The 8,467-nt window shown below is 39.0% G+C and overlaps 1 long non-coding RNA gene across 1 annotated transcript in view; it reads left to right on the plus strand.

Moving 5' to 3' along the window:
* The first annotated feature begins 6 nt into the window (after positions 1–6).
* LOC108446462 overlaps positions 7–8,467 on the plus strand; it is an 18,349-nt gene continuing 9,888 nt past the window's right edge. Inside the window, exon 1 of the long non-coding RNA XR_001861640.1 lies at positions 7–6,039. This is a non-coding gene — a long non-coding RNA (uncharacterized LOC108446462). The remainder of the gene's footprint in view (positions 6,040–8,467) is intronic.

The following is an 8,467-nucleotide window of genomic DNA, read 5'->3' on the forward strand; positions in this document are numbered from 1 at the left end:
TTACGACAGGCAGTGCTTGTGAGAGCTGTCAGTTGTACCAGGTGTACAAGCCCTTCTCCCACTCCCACACCAGGCCAGGGGTTACACAGGATGCCTGTGCAGGTCCATCCTGTCCTTCTCTTAGCTCCTGCTCATAGGAGGTGGGATCCAAAGGAGCTTCTCTCAGGGATGACAGCAGCACTCCAATGCAGCAGCTTAGGGTCTTGAGGAAGTCATCAGCTCTCCATGGATGTCTGCCAGAACTGAGAGTGACTCCTGGGATGTTCACAGCTGCACAAAGTCCAGCTCCATAGAGAACACCGAAAGCGAGTGCCTTAAAAGTATCTTTGTGGAGATGTTTTTCAGTTAGTCTTTTGGGTAGAAATGCTTCTGAAATACTGCACAGGCTTTTTTTGCAAAAAATGTTCAACATATTCACCTCATTGCCTGCGGGAACTGCTCTTTAGTATCTAAGAGCTGTTCATGAGTGGATCTGTGGCTCTGTGCCTATCTCCTCCTGTGAGCATTTGTATCTTTTCTCATCTGTTAACAGCTTGGTTAATTTTCCAAGGAGATTAGAAGCAAGGCCTTAAGAATGACAAATGCTACTGAAAATAAAAGGGAAGAATTAAGAAGAAAGGCCCTGCAGACAATATCTATTTTGCTGGGATTTGGTTCTGCTGAGGAATACTTTCTAGTGGATACAAATAATAAGTCATTACCTTTCCCAGATGATAGGAATGCATAATAGCTGCACTCTTCTGAGTCTCTTCTGAGTATCGTTTCTTTACTTTTTTCCAAATGAGTTCCTTGTAAAAATGTCACACTGCAGCGCTGCTCAAAGGCTACTTAATATTCTTCTTTTCTTAAAAGAGCTGTGTATTTCCTGAAATCTGAGGTTTCTCTAATCAGCTCTGAAAATGGCCCTTCTTCCACATTGTTCTTCTTACCAAATTAGAAGGAAACACACAAAAATCCCCCTAATCTGTGTATTCTTCATTTGGGAAAATGATAAGCTTTGGGAGCAACATTTTAATTGTTGAGATTCTTCTGTTGACTAAAATATTACTAAAGATAAAGGATTTGGTCTAGTCGTGTTTTTAGAAGTACTTACAAACCTGAGCATTTTACAAAATCTGACTCACTTTGTTCAAGCTTAGAAGGCACCAGGCATGTCATTATGAACTTCTTGCTCATGATATGGAACATTATCAGGTTTGAACTGGTTTTAGTGGCATTTTTCAAACAACAAAATAGAATCTGTAAGAAAATAGAATGTGTAGTTCAGTGGAAAATACAATATTTCACAGTGTTTTACTCCAAACAGGGATAAAAATGTAAAATCAAAATTGTATTTATGCAGAAGTAGCATGATTTCTTAATATTGGAACACTTGCTGTTTTATATAAGAACATTAGAAAATACTGATGTTAAAAATATCACATTAAAATGGACATTTTAGCGTTCAAATCTACAGTGATTCAAAATGATAGTTGAACTGAGCATTTTGTCCCATAAATATGAGCCATTTTTCTTCACTTATATTTAACTAAATTTAATACATTTAAATTGTCTGTTAAAAATGGTGAAATACGTTTTACTAACACTTAAAAATTAATATAACTATTGTCAGAAGATGTTTTACCGAAAAATATTATGATCAATTTTAAAGTAAAATAATCCTAGAAATACCTGCTCAGGCGCAAGTTTTTACATATATTTTGAACCTGTAAAACTGCAATAGGGCACAATTTTGCATGTGTACAATTTAAAATGGTGTGAACATACCTCTTCATTTCCAAAGGTGCAGGAAAGGACAATAACTGTATTTAACATTGCTTATGGAGCCACATAAGCACTGCTGAGTGTGTTGAACTAATTTTAACTTTTTCAAAAAGTCGAGTTATTTTCCTTCCCTCCACAAGTATATCTGTCTTCTAGAGCTCTGGAAGGCACAACACTCCAGCTGCATTACATACGTCCTACAAAAGCCCTCAAAAGCACCAAGCACAGGAGCTGTGATGTAGAGATACATCCCATGATAGTTTGTTGGAGCGAAGCACAAAAAACAGGATAGAGAAGAACGTACAGGAGGATCATGAATCTTTGCAGATTCTGCTATTCTCCAGTACTAAATGCAGAAAAAGCAACGCCTACAAAGTTTGCTTGAGCTATAAAATAAACAGCAAACAGATTCATTACTACTCCTGAAAATTGTGATGAAATTCCCTTCATGGATACTAACAAAAAGTTCCATGTTCCCTCCCCAGAAAAATGAGTGAGGATTGTATCAATAGTCTTAAATATTAACAACAACACAGTTGAGACAAATTATAAATTCCATTTTAATATTTTAATTATTTTAACTAATATATCTTTAAGTATTTGTTAATTTTCTTGCAAGTATGGAGGTTATAATAATAAAAATTTTACAAATATTTTTCCTTAATTGTTACATTTATGTTTATGAACAGGTGATATTCTACATGTGCCATAATTTCAAGAGTTACTTGGTTCCTACCAGAACAGCTCCATTCAGATAGGTATGAAAAGCAAGATAGAAAGCAAGACCTCTGTGGTTTATTTCAGTCTTTACACGTTCTAGACATCGAATTTCTTGTAAGTTTAAGGGGAAAGGATGATGGAAATTGCAAAGATCATAAGGATGTTTGGTCTGTCTGAATGAAAATGTCACAATTCCCAAAAGACAAGAAATCTTAAGCTTATAAAGAATTCACCCACAGTGAAAGAGATGAATACTTAAAAGACTCATCAGCACCTCTTCTGTGATGTGCTCTAGCCTTAAAATGAACTTTGGGTTGGCAGAGCTGCAGAAAAATTGTGTAATTGCTACAGAGGAGCAGCAGTGAGTGGGTTAGTAGAAGGGGGAATAGGCAGCAAGCAGGGAAAAGCAGAGGCATTTATACATATTATATTTATTACATATATCTAAGATAACCTAATTCCACCCAGTACCTGCCACAAAGCACTGTGGGGGATCTGTGGGCACCCTCAGGGCTTGAAACTGCTATTTCTCTTTCATTTGAGTTCTTTTCCAGTCCGCTGTTTCTTCGATTTCTGATACACAGCACTTAACCCTGTGCAGCAATGGGAACCTGAGTTTTAATGAGTGACAAATGGGTCCTAAAATTTTATTAAGTTTGTCACTTCAGGGAGGGGTGTACATACATTTCCACATTAAAGCACGTATCAGAAACACCAGGAGTTGAAGCGTAGCACATACGACCAAAGAAGGAACTAAATGGATAGACATCTCTAGACTTCTTTTTCTTTAAGCAGCAGACCAGACCATATCAGCTTCTCTTGTTGCCTGTTGTAAGCACTTCCAAACCATATTGGCAGCATAAAGCACTCCAGTATTATTTTGAATAGATTCCGCACCTCTTTAAACTTTGGATCTAGTCAAAAGAATAATTCTACAATAACAGTGCTGCATTTCTTCCACCCTCTGCTCATCTCCAGAGCCAGACTATTTGTTGCATGATGCTCTGTAGCTCAGTCTGCTATCAGCAATGTAGAAGCATTACAGCAATCAGATGTAATCTGCTTTATCACCAGCAAAGATGTTGCCAGAAAAATTTCAGATTACCACAGTTTTTATACTAACTCAGTAAAATTGCACATGGTATTTAAAGCATGTCTTGACTTTCTGTTCTGGAGTTGTATTTTCAAGCACAAAATTTGTGTGGCTTAGTTAGCAAATTTTTTTTAATTGAGCAAGTGCATACTTTGCACAAATTATGAAGGTAGAATATGAAACATGAAGGTAGCTAAAAATTACATTTTTAGTAAGGAAATTTTGCATGTTTAGCCAAAAGCCAAACTTTTAAGCTGATTTTCATTGCATGATGAATTCGTAAAAAATTTGCTGTGGCCAAAGCGAAAATTCTGATCATTTAGCCTTATGGCTGAAATGTCTACTGACCTCTCCTGTGCCAAAGCAACCCCTCTTACTGTGTTCCCACGACTCCCTCTGGTGGCAAACCTCTCATTCAAGCTGCAGGACAGCCTCTTCCCTTGGTTTTCTCCCTCATGTTTCAGATGGATTAAGAGGCATGCTGGTGGATTCTTATCAGCTGCTCATCAGCAGCTCATTCAGGCAGTGGAAGTCCCATTAAAGTTTTTTGTTTGCGTTGTAGGAAACTTTTTCTTAATTTCAGTAAGAGCTACCTGTTCAACCTAATAAAGAAACTACCATTAAATATGCATAATATTGAAAAGACTGTATAAAAATGCTAATTTGAATAAATAATTTGTAAAAAAATAATTAATATTTCTGGTTTACATAATTCCCTTTCACGTAGCCCACCACTATATATACACCTCGGAAATGGTCCTGGTTTCTCTCAGGCCAGGCTGCTGAGGCCAAGAGCCTCATCACAAATGCAAAGGGACTTGTAGTTCCCAGTTAGGGTCATGCTAGGAGAACTAAACCTGGGTTTTCTTCTTCAGTGGGGAAATTCACGGCACTCAGTTATATAAAAGAATCTTAATACCTATTAACTCACTTCCATTTTAAAGGTTTTTCTTTTCCCACCATTGGAGACAGCACTGCCCACCTGCTGCAGCCCTTGCAGACCATCCTCCCCTACCTGCTGCATAGGCACGTGGCAGTGGAGCCTGGCAGTCTGTGTGGGCAAGAAATCCTAGAAACATGGTAGAATTTGGTGGCAGAAGATCCACCATAGCCTGGCTGGCCATCCAAACTGATTTGGTACAAATTAAGTCACTTTAATGATGGCTAAAGTAATTCGTTAACACTGAATTGCAAATTTTTCACTTGTGACTTGTTCTTTCTTGTCCCCATCTGACCTCATCAAGCAATAACAATGGCTAAAATATTAAGAGAAATTACAGATTTTAAAGAAAAAGTGATCATCCTCAAACTCACAGCTGAAAAGAAGATGAAAATACTTCTGTTTACCCTGCTGTCAAATCAAACGTGTTTATTGGTTACATTACAAAGATCAGTAACCGGGGTTTTTGCAAGGGCACTGTGTTGGTAAGTCACATTCCATACCCTCACCAAGCATGTAATTCCTCCTCTCATCATGAATAAATCATCTTAGCTGAGTGCATAAGGATGATTACAAAAGCAGCATTACTGGCCCAAAAGGCAGAATGGTAAGTGGTATGTCTGAGAAATGAGGGGAGAATGACCTATGAAGCACTGTAAAGCAGGATGGTGATGTACTGGTGATCAAAACAGAGCAGTCTGCCTTTCAACCATAGTGTGCATTACTGGGAGACTAAGGAGCTCTCTTTATGTCACCTCTGCTAAACAGACTCCTACTATTTTTAACATTTTAATTCAGGTTATAATTCAGGTCTCTCTTTCAGACACACGTGTGTCCCTGATGATAAATACATACACAATATATGTGACATAGTTTTCCATTGCCTAAAATGGAAATTTTTATTCAGTGATTTCTTATTCCATGGCTGTTGTTCTTCTGAAGAAAGGTAGTTCCTGTTACGTGATCTTAGTGAATTCATTATGACTAAGACTCTGGTCTTTATCCTGTGAGTATCTATGCATGGGGTTTTTATGCTTGAATTTTATTTTTCTAGATGAATCATACGTATTGCAGCTCCCATGAAGCAGAGGCATGCCTGCCCCAGCAATGTGAAATCAAAATAATGGTGCAAATGAACCTGAACACATCAGTCCTGTCCCCGTCTGACAAAATAGAGTAAACCCTTGCAACACATTTTGTCCTCTTAGGTTTGTCCTGTATTAGAACTTCTTAGAGTAAATTGAGGACGGCCAACTACAAAAATAAAGATCAGCACCAGAGACTATTCCCAGAGCCCAGTACCATACCAATGCCATAACCATTTGGTTGCATTTTTCCATCCTGAGACTTTTTTTCTCTAAGTGGATCTTCTTTTTCTAGCTACAGAGTTTCAACTCTACAGCTGAAGGCAGAGCTAGCTAAACCAGCTGAAAAAAAGAGCACTCTCCTGGTACAGGGACAGTGTGGATCCAAACACCTACAAACTCAGGAATGGGTAGAAATCAGAATTTCCTGTTCCTGGGTAAGTGGTTCCAAATGTCAGCTATAAGTATGACCATGTAGATAATGAATTAAACAGCAATATTGTCTGCAAAGTCTCTGGATTTTGTCTCAAGCATTCAGTGCTGGGGAGCCTGAAACTGAACTGATCTGTTCAGTGTGGAGTTGTTGGCACCACAGACTGTGAATGATATGAACTGAACAGAGAAAACACAGTAACAATGAGAATGAGGCAATGGCTAAAATCCAGAATTTAAAAGGAAAGTTACGGGAGAGTTGGGGTTGTTGGTGGAGGTCATGATCAGAAATTTGGGTATCTCAAAGACTGACTGCTGCTAAGTGGGTAGGATCTGTTATCCATGTCTGTGGCGATAAGACAGGAACAGTAGCCTTTAATCAAAGAACAGATAGTTAGGCTAGATAAAAAGGCACATTTTCTTGCAGCAAGGTAATTATGCACTAGAACAGCTCACCAGGGGAAACAGTAGATTCTCCATCATCGAAATACTTGAGCTACAGGATGGATACAGATACAAACTCATCCAGCCTGGGACTAGCAGAGGATTTGATGACCTCCAGCTTCCACTTCTAATGTTATTTTTCTAGGTGTTAGGATTTTCAGAGCACATATGAGGGGTGAACTGAGGTGAAAATTCACCTGAACTCTGGATTGCAGTAGATGTTCTTCAGGGAATATGTTTTGCACATGTCCAAGTGAAGTAGGTGCTTGTATTTAGGTGCCTGAGGAGCCTTCAGAGTAACCTTGACAACATCTCCAGGATAAGGCAAGGGCAAAGATGCTCTCTGCAAAGATGTTTTGGACACAGTATTTACAGCTGAGCACAGTAATATCCATTCACAGTGTATTGGCATCTGACAAGCAGAGAATTTTAGATGTCAGTGAAGCACGACTAGCTAATAATAACAATTGCATAGTTTACTTATGGATGTAAATTTGTGTGGGTTCCTCAGGGCCAGTAAAGCAAAGAACACAGAAAATTTTCTTTTCCCAAGTCTGCAACAAAATCATGCAATTATATATACAAAACTGTACAGTTATTTCTAGATGGATAATTTCCTACCTAAGCAGTAAATGCGTACAACTCAGGTTTAAATATGGTGTAATTCAGGCACAAACTCCTTTCCATACCTAAGTAAGGCTACATATCCACAGTTCCACTTTTTCTTCCTGCTCTGCTTCATCATTAACCAGTCCAGCATTTACCCTGAGTGCTGCAGAGGCAGCTCCTCTTTTAGATTCTTCATGAGTTCAGCTGTCTGAATGAACAGAAACCATAATTGCCTACTGTTCATATCAGGATCTCCTTGAATATCCCTGTTTTCAAGTACATACATTGATGGTGCATCCTTGGGTAAAACTACAGTGTTCGGGATTACATACACTTAACCAGTCATCAAAGAATAGTGTCAGTAAAGATTCATGGTCCCATACATCCAAGTTTTTTTCTATGTAACTCCCTAAGCCATTACCTGCCAACACACTCTTGGGAAAAAGTGGATCTTATTAGTGGATGTAATTTTTGTGCAAAAATACATATATCAGTGGCACCATACATAATGAAGACACACAGAATACCATTTGAATGATACCCTTGTTCTTCTGTGACTTTATTCATCAAAAAGTCTTGTGGAATAGATATAATTAGCATTGCTCAAGTATTTTATTTTTTCCAGGGATTAAAGCACTAATTGTCACATTACACCCCAGCCACTATTTCTAGCCCCAATCCTGTCTCTCCTTACCCCCACATTCCTTCTCTTTCCCCAGCCTTGCTTTTTCCCCAGCCACAAGCTGCAGCCCAGCCACAGAGACGGGACAGCAACTGGCCAAGGGGAAGGGCTTCCCTGTAGGTTTGCTGGCATTGCTCAAGGGTACTTAGCAAGGCTCTGGCTTCATGCAGTTCCTTTTGCCAAGAGCCTGGTCTCTGATCATGGCACATTCTGGCACCAGGATGCTGTGTTTCCCCCTGCGTGTCCTTTTCACTGCTGGGTTTTTAACTCCACAAATCACAGCTAGTCCTGCACACATGGCCATGGGTCGCAGCTGCATGTGGGTGGATGCTGGAGTGCCAGGGCAGAACAAATCTCCATCTCATTAAGATTTGTGGTCATTCCTACTAATGCAGCAATGTTACTGAGACACTTGGAGAAGGGTGGTTCGTTGACATACTGCAAAAGCATGTACTTTTGCTAACAGGTAGTTGAACTATTAAAGGCAATATTCTCATGCCTGTAAATGAGCTCATTGGCTTAGTCTAGAAGAAACAATGCATATAGACAGCAAAAGGATTCAACAATATATTTTTTTTTTTAATAAGGCCCTATTCGTGTGCCAAGGTTGAAGGATCACCTTTATATATAGGTTGGTTCTGGGAATAGATTTTGTTTCGGTTTGTGGTCGGATAGGAGCAAAAACTGCTTCCCACAGA

The sequence above is a fragment of the Corvus brachyrhynchos genome, unplaced genomic scaffold (genome assembly GCF_000691975.1).
Source record: "Corvus brachyrhynchos isolate BGI_N302 unplaced genomic scaffold, ASM69197v1 scaffold32, whole genome shotgun sequence".
NCBI classification, from domain to species: Eukaryota; Metazoa; Chordata; class Aves; order Passeriformes; family Corvidae; genus Corvus; species Corvus brachyrhynchos.